This window comes from Musca autumnalis, unplaced genomic scaffold, assembly GCF_047663935.1.
Source record: "Musca autumnalis isolate F117 unplaced genomic scaffold, ASM4766393v1 scaffold_3, whole genome shotgun sequence".
In the NCBI taxonomy this organism is placed as follows: Eukaryota; Metazoa; Arthropoda; class Insecta; order Diptera; family Muscidae; genus Musca; species Musca autumnalis.
The window spans coordinates 261275801-261286796 of record NW_027411866.1 but is presented as its reverse complement, the minus strand read 5'-3'; the positions used below and the strand labels follow the sequence as shown (position 1 = coordinate 261286796).

General features: G+C 33.0%; 1 protein-coding gene across 3 annotated transcripts in view; it reads left to right on the top strand.

Moving 5' to 3' along the window:
• The first annotated feature begins 913 nt into the window (after window positions 1-913).
• The window catches only part of LOC141399470 (uncharacterized), a 28416-nt gene continuing 18333 nt past the window's right edge, over window positions 914-10996 (top strand). Inside the window, exon 1 of one of the 3 annotated variants that reach the window (XR_012411851.1) lies at window positions 914-1058. The gene's annotated coding sequence lies outside the window, so the exon portion shown is untranslated. Of the gene's footprint in view, window positions 1059-7023; window positions 7280-10996 lie in introns of those variants that run through there. The other 2 variants (XR_012411850.1, XM_073978313.1) reach the window with 2 other exon arrangements.

Here is a 10996-nt window from a genome sequence, read left to right as displayed (position 1 = left end):
ACCCCAGGAATTGTAGTTGGAAACACACGCTCTGTGCCACCGTACTCATAACTTGGTAAGGAGTAATATATGTAGGTTTTTTTGTTTACATTACATTGTAATGGGTTACATAATGACTAATGGATCCGAATTATTGCTGCGTAAGTAAAATTTCGTCCAAAAATCAAATTCCAATAAGGTCTACATCGGACAATAATTTGGGTACCTCTTTCACAGAAACTCAAATAATGTCATACATAAATAAATTGTCCATACTGTTGTCCCCAATAGCGATGTGGTATATTGGCCCTGACCGTATTTAAGATGACAAAATCCAGGATTTATTTTGGTCCATCTTTAATCATAAGTGGACTCTGACATTCTCGTGGTGACACCATAGGGACTGCCCTATTTAACACCCGTTAAAGTTAGTAAGCTATGGTGTGAAGCGCGTTCATAGGGTTAATAACTCACCAGTATAAAGTACAAGGCAGATGTTAGTGTCATACTAGAATACCGCCACCAAAATTTCAATCTCTTAAAATTTAATAAGTGTACAATAATTATAGGGCTAAAATCGAATGACGTTCGAATTTTGTGGAATGCTAAAGCAATAAGGACAACCCACACATTCACGTGAGAAGGATTGAATTATACTTTGTTTAAAAACGATATACACCTCTGTATGTAGGTATGTAAATGTATATAAACGATTATTATTAAAAAAAATATTCTCAGGCACAATTATATTCTCCCACAATAAAACAGTGAACTTTTACTGTGTCTAAAACTATTTAATATAATTTTATATGCACAGTTAAAAGAACAAACATACCGTCAAAACAAACGGTAGCTGGTATTCAATGGGAATTTAGTGCGGCAACAAATTTTACTCGTATTTGCTGAGATTTTATGGCGGGGGTTTCGTACATCTAGTGGTAATTCTACAGCAATAGAGATAACATGGCCAAAGTATAATTCGGCAACCCGACATAGCTGTAGTGCACAGCACCAAGTAAAATAGAGAGTGTTGGGTACACCGTCTATCCTCATTAACAAATTTTATCTGAATGAGAAATGTGAGTCATTTTTAGTTAAAAAACCAACAGGCAATTAGTTAGATTTTTTTCCAACCATAGACAAGCAAAACTAAGTGGAGTTAAATGAATTTATGCTTCGGTTTTAAAATTGAAAATACATATAATTTTTAAAACAATTTTGATACGCTTGTGATTTTTTAAACAATGTACGGTGGGTGTATTTTAACGTATGCATTAAATACTCTTACAAACACACATACACACATATGTATATAATTTGAAATACTCGCATGTATGTAGATTTCTGTTATCAACTGAGTCGCGAGTTTGGGATATTAGACACGGTTAATCTACATACGTCAAAACATATCTGGTTATCTATAAAGTGCTAAAATACCAAAGTTCGGTGTCACTGTCCCTTCCTATTTTTTGATTTATGAAGCAACAATTTGTGAATTGAAAAAAAAAAAAATACAATGAGAAGCAAAAAAACATTTCTTAAGATGTCTCGAAAACTACAATTAATTCGATGAACTGTTTTCCTACTTCTGAAGTCGCATTTGTAAAGGATGTTAAGAAGTTCAATTGTCAGAGATTAAGTTTAACATTAAACCCGAAAATTATTATAAGAAATAGTGATTCGTCTGAGTAAAATTTAAGTAAACATTCCAACCATCCCCAAAATTAATAGGAGTTTTGCACTCTCGGAACCCACCTATATCAAAAAATTGATCGGAAAAAAATGTAACCTTCAGTACACAAACTATCAGATTGACTTAGCTCCTGGAGAGATTTGTTTTGGTACATATGTATGTCGTCTGCTCCGTCGGAAAAGGTCGTAAGTCCCTCTCAATAATTTTTTCAGGAGGAAGAAAAAACATTCCAGCGTTTTCTGTATTAAAGATTTTATTATGGTGGTAAAGGCAGTATTCTTCGTTTATTTATTCCGCTGCAATGCCTGTACTTTGTTCGATAAAATTCCGTCGCGTTTGGGAGATAATTGGATGTCTTTGGACTTACGACCTTTTCCTTGTACAGTTTTGTATTTTTGTAGGGACTTACGACCTTTTCCCACAATTTACGGATGATTTTAAAATAAAATATTTATATTTTACAAAACAATGTAAAAGGGTATTATAAGTTTGTTTTGTCCAATATTCGTGTAAAATCGCGAAGTATTCGTCGTAAACCCCCTTTCCTTGCCATTTTTTCATATCTTGACGAGATAAAGCGATCTAGCTATGTGTGCCCGTCCATCCATTAACAATTGTAGTAAAACTCCAGGCCTCAATTTTGGACCGATCGTCACGAAATTTTGTGGAGTGATCGGGTTCCGACTAGAAGATGTTGGTTATGATCGAAAGGTGTGAAATGGACCAAACCCACAATTTTTTCATTGCTACATTGTAATCCCAAATTTGTTGTCTTCCCAAGTATTTCTGTCCCAACTCCCTGCATCTTTTGTTTTTGTCTACAAACCATGTAGAATCATCAGCATGAAATCTCTTCCTGCCTTTAGGAAGTTTATCATCTGAGCTTTCAGAATCACTATGAAAAATAAAGGAAACTATACCCATGACACCGTCGTCTAATTCCATTCCAAATTCATATTTCAATCAATTAACATTTTAGAATAATTTAATAAGATAAACATTGCACTTACCCGTCCGTTAGAAGGTATTACTTTATTGAATTTAGAATACAAACTAATATCGTTATGTGAATAAATGTCCCTGGAGAAACCACAAATTACCAGCCTACTTGGTTCATTTTATAAAGTTAAGTAAGATACACGACAGAAAAAAATGCCACAAAATCAACATCTTAATACACCTGAAGATCGGCTTTACCAACGTAGTGTAATGGTTGGATGCGTGGGACTTCGGTAGACTCCTAATTTTTCAATGTATCTCTAAAGGCCTAACAGCTCAACTCGAAAGAGAATTAATTAAATATCACTATAAATGGCCTTCGCCTTAATAAGGCAAAAATAAAAAAAAAAAATAAAAAAATTATGTTTTTTTTACAAATTTTTCAATATGTTTCGGCATTTGTACACTTACAGCATCCTAATTGGTATCAATATAAAGCTAGAAGTCCATATTTTATAGTCAGTTCGCATATAGAGGAAAATAGATTTCAAATGTAAATTTTCGTTGCAATATAGAAATTACCACATTTTTGTTCTCTGCCAAATATCATTGTACCCCAACCATGGATGGCGTTAAACATTATATCTGAACTACATTACCTGTAGTATTCTTTTAAAATATAAATATTCCTGTGGACTTACGACCTTTTCGTACTCAAATTTGTACGTTTTGTGGACTTATGAACTTTTCTGACAAGGGCAAAACGCGACATACAAGTACTACCATTTTCTTTGTATCATACGACGTGTTTTGACTTGTACTATCATCCTGTAAAAAAACGCAATTTCCAAACAAAGTGGACTTACAACCTTTTCCGACGGAGCAGACGATGTGTATTATGGAGGACCAAAAAAAAATTAAAATGCCTATCCCCTTAATTTGTCCCATTTGATTCAAAAACCTTATATATGACATTTTATGGCGATCGGTTAACGTTAACCCATGTCATCAGATCGATCTTCAATTCCATAACACGGTGTGCCTTAACCAAATTTAAATGGAAGGTCCTTACACCTGGGAGATTCTGAAACTACAACGCTCATAGATGAGAAATATCAAGGAACAAAAAAATTGCCGGAAGGATTTTCAAATAAATCGCGATTTAAGTTCACATTTTTAGGGGTTCTGTAGGTTTTCACGATTTTGCTTGGAAACCGCCAGTCCTATGTAAATGGACCTAAAGAGCTGTTAAAATTCGCCGCAAGATTGCCATTTATGATATTTTCGTAGGTTTTACCGTTTTTGAGATATAGAGGTTCAAATTGAGACAATCGCCTCCTTATAAAACAATATCATGCTCAGTGCGCCTTAACTAACTTTTGTTGAAAACCGCTTACACATGGAAGATTTCGCCGATTCTGAAACAGCAATGTTCATAGATAACAAAAAAAAAAAAAAAGAAAACAGAAAAAATCGCCTGAGGGATTTTTAAATAAATCGCGATCAAAATTCAAAAATTTAGGTTTTTTTAGGTTTTTACGATTTTGTCGTATCGAAATGAGTCTAAAGAAAATGTTGTAGCTGTGAAAATTCTATACAAGACTGACCCTTAGGTGTTTTCATAGGTTTTGCTATTTTTGAGATATAGAGGTTCAGTTCAATTTTTTAGGTTTTATCTTAAGTCTTCAAGATTATGCTTGTAAACCGCAAGTAATTTCAAAATGGGACTAAAGAAAATGTTGAAGCTGTGAAAATACTCTACAAGACTGGATGATTTATTTTTTCCTAGGTTATACCATTTTCAAGACATAAACATTTTATTTGGGAAATTGCAGTAATGACATTTTTTATAAGGAGGCGATACAGTCAGTGCATTGTCTCAATTTGAACTTCTATAACTCAAAAACGGTGAAACCTACGAAAGTATCATAAAGGTCAATCTTGTGTAGAATTTTCACGGCTACAACATTTTTTTAGGCCAATTTAAATGGAACTCACGGTTTCCAAGCATAATCGTGAAAACCTAAAGAACCCCTAAAAATGTGAACTTAAATCGCGAATTATTTGAAAATCCCTCCGACGATTTTTTTTTGTTTTTTGATATTTTTCATCTATGAGCATTGTTGTTTCAGAATCTGCAAAAACTTCCCAGGTGTAAGCACCTTCCATTTAAAATTAGTTAAGGCGCACCGTGATAATAATTTGTATGAGACCAATGGCGGCCCTGACCTTTATTTGATGTTTTACAAACTTGTGAGCCAAATATAGAATTTGAAATCAAATAATTCGAATTACAAATACAAATCAATTACAAACACATTATAAATTATATATTTTAAATCATATTTGAAACAATTTAATGTCAAATTAAATGTCTAGTTGTGAAGTGAACAGTTTTTAGCTATTACACATATACATATGCGCTCTTAATTATCGAATTATATAATCAAATGTGGTATTTGTATATCATGCTACATTTAATTTGTCATAATTATCTTAAGTTTACGTGTCTCTAAATGACGGTTTAATATTTTACGCTCAGTTGAAATCATAATTTTTAGGACATATCCTCTGGTAAAGGGAATTTGTTTTAATCAGATATTTATTTAGTGGTCGTAATTTCAATTTACACAAAAACAATAACAAAACTCATTACAAATAGACTTACATACTCATTATTTTAAAAAGGGCATGCCACCAGAAATCAGTAGTTATTTCTTGGGCACTTGAACATCGACAAATAAGTAGTTACTCTCAGTAAAATAAGTACTAACGGCTTGTAGTACTTATTCTTCGATTTTTTTTGAATTTTGGTGACAGGCCTCCGCCATAAGATATAACTTTGTAATTGGTATAGAAGATTATTCTACTCCTAGCATGTTTGTTTTTGAAAATCAGCTTTATGGGTCCACGTTTTCATATAGCCCCCATAGAACGGTATCTCCCGATTTTCAGTATTTTGAAGGTTTTAGGCTCATTAACACACCGAAATGGCTGAAATTTTGTATTTAGTCTTTGTTGGGGGTACAAAATTTTTCACCTGAAATTTGTCGGTATAGGTCAAATATTTCGAGTCCTTTATGAAGAAGTTTGATTACTAAAAATGTTTGGTATATGTCAATGATTTGGTGTAGCCCCACTTTACTTACAGTACTTACAGATTTTAAAGCAAACTCATGATACAAAATTATATATCATATACGGTTTGGACAGGACAGCTGACTTATACTTTCTTACTTGTTTAAACTTCCTAGGCTATTTCAAAACTTTCAAAAGTTCATATTTCGTCCAAGGAGCCCACCAAAGGGGAAATTGTTTTCTCAAGTCAAAATTTTTTATTATTCTCATTACCGAATCATTATAACAATTTTAGTTTTTATTTAACTCTGGTGTCAGGCATTATCACAGCTTTAGCGTCAGTGGGCTGAAATTTGGCATATGGTTGTCGATAGGTCTACAAAAACTTGTTACAGAAAATTGTCGAAATTATTCTTCGTGAGATATTTTATAAAATAAAATGGTATTCGGCATACCAAGACTGCGGAGATCATTATTAACTTATTTTCATATAACTTGAGTTTTATTCCTCTTTGTATTAAAAACATAATAAAAAATCAATAAGAACTAGTTCATAATTTGACTAGCAAGCAGTTAGAGCAATTTGTGTGGTCTATGGATTGCTTAAGCCGTTGGCTAGACTTGTTATTAACACAAATGTAAAGGTAAATAAAATGGGTGAGCTGCAGCATCACGCCCACTTACAAAAGGGCTTACACGTGTGCCACATACACTCAGCGTTCGTACACAGGTAACGGCTTTTTGATCTTTACTACACCCTGTCAAATGGTCTCTAATTAAAGGATTTTCCCGCATCTTAAGGATTTACCGACAACAGCGGCAGCAGTCGTCCGCATCAGACTCGATCAGCGATAACTAAGCTAATGGCAAAAAACTGTGTAAGCGTTTACAAGAGGCAGGCGGGCGGGCTCAGACACATTGCGGAAATTTAAGCCAACATTTCATGGTGAAATTATGTTCGGCCGCTAGCTGAGTATTACAAATTAACAAAAACAACGCAAATTGAACAGAGCACCACAAGCGAATGAACAACTTTGTCCGGCTAGGCTGGCGGCTAGTCATCCAGACAAACGAGTATCAACTCTAAAGCAAAATCCAAACACTGAGAGTTGGAAGTGATGGACGACGGATGGCTGGATGGTAAAAAGAGAAAATTGAGTAGCATGTGTATTGACGATGTCGTGGGTTGCGCACACAGCTTGAGAACAGGCAAAAATAAAAGAACCAACGAGCGGACCATTACTGCGTGAGTAGATGTCTCACTGCGGAGAACAAATGACACTCATTCGATTTTGTATCGAAATTCTATAAAAACAACCGAAACGAATAGCCGACTCTTAAGTCAGGCGCCGTGCATGGAATCGTCAACAGCTCGGTCGGAGTGACGGTATTAATAGTGTGAATATTTAAAATAAAAAAAAACAGAAAATGTGATTTATTTTTCAAATAAGAATTCAAATAAACGACAAAAAGAGCGAATGAGAAGGAAACATAATCAATACGAATTTAAAAAATAATACTGTCGTGCAAAAAATACAAAAATTAGATAGAACCTAACGTATTTGTTATTGCTTTTCTTAATCTTAAATAGTAAGTTTTTTTTGAAAATTTTTGTTGTGAAACTCTGCTGATTAATTTACATAATATGCAAATGAATGAATGGGTCTATAATAAACACAGTGACCAAGACCAAATGTGTTACAGATTAAAAGAAACGTCATGAAAAGTAGAAAATAACGGGTTTTGCAAATTCGAATTCTGCTTCATTGTGACATAGCAATCAATCAAAACGCTTTTCATGATGACAGATAAATAATAAATTATTATGATGTATTAAAGTGTGTGCGCGTGTATGTTTGTAATCTAAAATGTACTTAAATAGAAAATACTGATCATTCATACTGAAGTTGAAATTATCTAACAGAGTACAAAAAAAAAAACAAAAACAAATTAGAAAAAAAATATTTTAAATATAAATTTTAATTGAAAATTACACAGCAGTTATATTTTACAAAACAGACGTCCATTCATTTTCAAACAAACAAAAAGTATACGTTCTTATATTGATATCTATGTAATATTGTATCCAAACCGGGAAGTATTCAAGACCAATAAAATAGCAGGGTGGAGATGGCGATTAACTCAAACACGCAAACCTTGACAATGATCTTCAGAACTTATCGTCAGACCTTAGCATTAAACAACAATAGAAATTGTTTGAATATCGTTGCTTACTACGTATTCACCATGCTCAAAAGGGGATAGTGGACATCTCAGGAAATATACAAAATATAAGTCATTTGCCTACAGTTGTGGAAAGTTAAAGTTACCTAATTGTTATTAATATAGTTATTTACATTCTTATTTATCGATGTCAAATCAAATAATCGAATTTTGTGAACTACGCTGACGATGATAATTGTTATGATAAACCTTAAATTCTCTATTTGCAAAAAAAAAAATTAATAAATAAATAAAGTGAGACTGCAGAACTCTTAAAAATGTTAACGGCCATATTTACTCTTTAAAAATGTATTTGAAATCGAAAGACGTTGCCTCTGTGACGATAAAATATTACATTTCTTATTTATAAAGAATTCCTCAGATTATTTCGAATCCAAAATCCAGCAATCTAGGGAAATAAAAGTCTATAAAAATATCGATGCTTGTATATACACACAGAAAAAAAGGTCTCTCTAACATATGTCCCAAACATATTTTGCAGCAAACATATATTTGTTTGCAAGCAGTCCCAAACATATGTTATGTTTGGGTCCTACAAACAAATATATGTTTGGGCGCAACCAAATTATATTTTTGGGTGCAAACAAATTATATGTTTGGGTGCAAACAAACACAAACCCAAAAGTCACAAAAAAAACGAACTCATGCACCAGTGGGCGCTTTCTGAGAGCAATGTGAAATACACTGAAATGCATGCTCACTTGCTCTCAGCAAGATCTCAGTGGATATCTCTAACATATACACACATTTATAAATGGTGGTGTTTTATTGAAAGGCATAGAAACAAGCAAAAGCACAGCAGACACATAGGTACATAAAAAATTCCAAAGAAAGACTTTAATAAAAGAAAACACTGAGTGAAATAACTTATAAAAAGTCGCACTTTTAAAAAGAAAAAAATATATAGAAACATCGTTGAGAGCTTCTCCTTAGTTGTGAAATAAAACACATTTTCTTCAAAGTTCAAATCATCAGCGGGAAATTGGCATCTGGAATCAAATGATTATATAATGTAATAAGTAGGTACATCCACATTTCAAATATACATATGTTTGTATGTATGTACATATATGAAAAATGTATTGATGTACTTACCAATATTAATTGTGATTTCTTCCTTGTCCAATAAAATATTTCCATTCACCTTTTTGATTCAATTATAAAATGTATTGGACATTTAATTTACTAAAAAGCACAATTTCTTTAAGAAAAGACAAAACACTGATTCATTCACTCATTTTACCGTCTTTACTCAACGATTGTATTTAGACAACTGAATAAAAAGAACAACATAATATTTTTTTCTTTTCCTCTTCACTTGATACGTTGGTAAACAACAACAAAGTACGAAACACGTTTTTTACCGCATACACTCCAACAAAGCTTCTGCGTCTCATATTACACCATACACACAGCTCTTTATTATAAACCAAATGTGTTCTTCTTCGGCACGGCGGTGCCGAAGTTTTTCGGCCATTTATACACATACGACCCGAACGAATTGAAAGATCGTACGAAAGAGAGATAGTGTTTTGATTGGTTTTTGTTTTGAAGCGTGTGTACATTAAAACACACTAACACACAGTCTTAAGTTGCCAATAGCTTGAATACTTTCACATTTTGGTCCGTTCTCTTCTTGGTCACCCATGTTATAAACCGGCATTCCGCAGCCGCGAGAGTCCTGTTGTTACTCTCTTTGACAAACATCCTCTCTCCACCCATGAAAAATATGTTCTAACATAAAAAAATATGTTGTTACCCAAACACATAAAATTGAGATATATTACAAAATGTTGCAAACATATATTTGTTTGGACTCAAACAAATTATGTTTGGATCGAAACATATATTTGTTTGCAATCTAACATATATTTTTCTGCGTGTATGTACTAGCTGATTGTCCTGCACTAGCTGATTGTCATAACAAGTCTTTAATACTTGCCTCCTTCAGATTATCCGTTAATATCCTCTATTTTTATGTTCACACAATTGCCACACACAGTAAGGACTTTGTCGATGACCAAAGGAATAGAGTAGAAGAATGTAAATAGCCTTGTCTTACACCCTGTTCTGATAGACGTCCATTGCTTAGAACTCTTCACTAAAAATCTTCATACTGCGATTTTGATCAATTTCTTGGATATGGCAAGCGAATTAAGTATACACCAATATTTGTTGGCTGTAAACGTCAAGGCAATGTATTCTCCATCCCACAATGAAGGTTTAGAAAATAATTCGATATTAGTTTAAATATTTAAATTTAGTATTTTTGGCTATGATTATAGCACACCTCAATCGCTGCAAAGAAATCTTTTCCGCCTTTTTTACGACCAAAGTTCATTGCTTCGACAACAAGTGCACTGAACTCAGAAAAATCGGTGGGAAGATAAGGAATTTTTTATAGCAATAATGCAGATTTGCAGATATGAAAGTGTGCCAACATTTAAAGACCACACAAAAAGCGAACATATGTTTTATCTTTATGAATTACAAACAATATTGAAATATGACATTGATCTACATAAAGTATGCGTGATTGATTGTAACAACTTAATGTCTAATATAATTTCCAATTTAAGAACTAGAGCAATTTTCAAAATTTCTTCTTTAGAGTCAATTAATTAAAACTTAATTTAATTACTTTGTAGAGAAATTTACGCATTTATATAAAATCATTTTAATCGACCAAAAGTAAGCAATAAAACGTTGCAGGCCAGGTTGTAAAATGTCTGTAATAAAATCATACGTGAAATAATTCTTTGATAAAAATGTCATAGGCAAGTTAGAGACTTATCGCCCTAGTAAGGATCGGCAGATAATAAAAATAAAATAAAAAAAATAATAACAGAGTTTCACCAATAAATGTCGCCCATAAAATATTGAAGAAGCGCCCAAACGTGTCTTGTCGTGGTGTGATGGAAAGTGCCGAAATTGTTCCAACATGTTTTTGATCAAATCAAATGGGACCTGTAAATACAGAGCATTCAACGAAAGGAAATTAAATTAAGTTGTTAAAATATTATAAATTGTTGTTTTTTAATATAGTTCAATAATGATTATTTT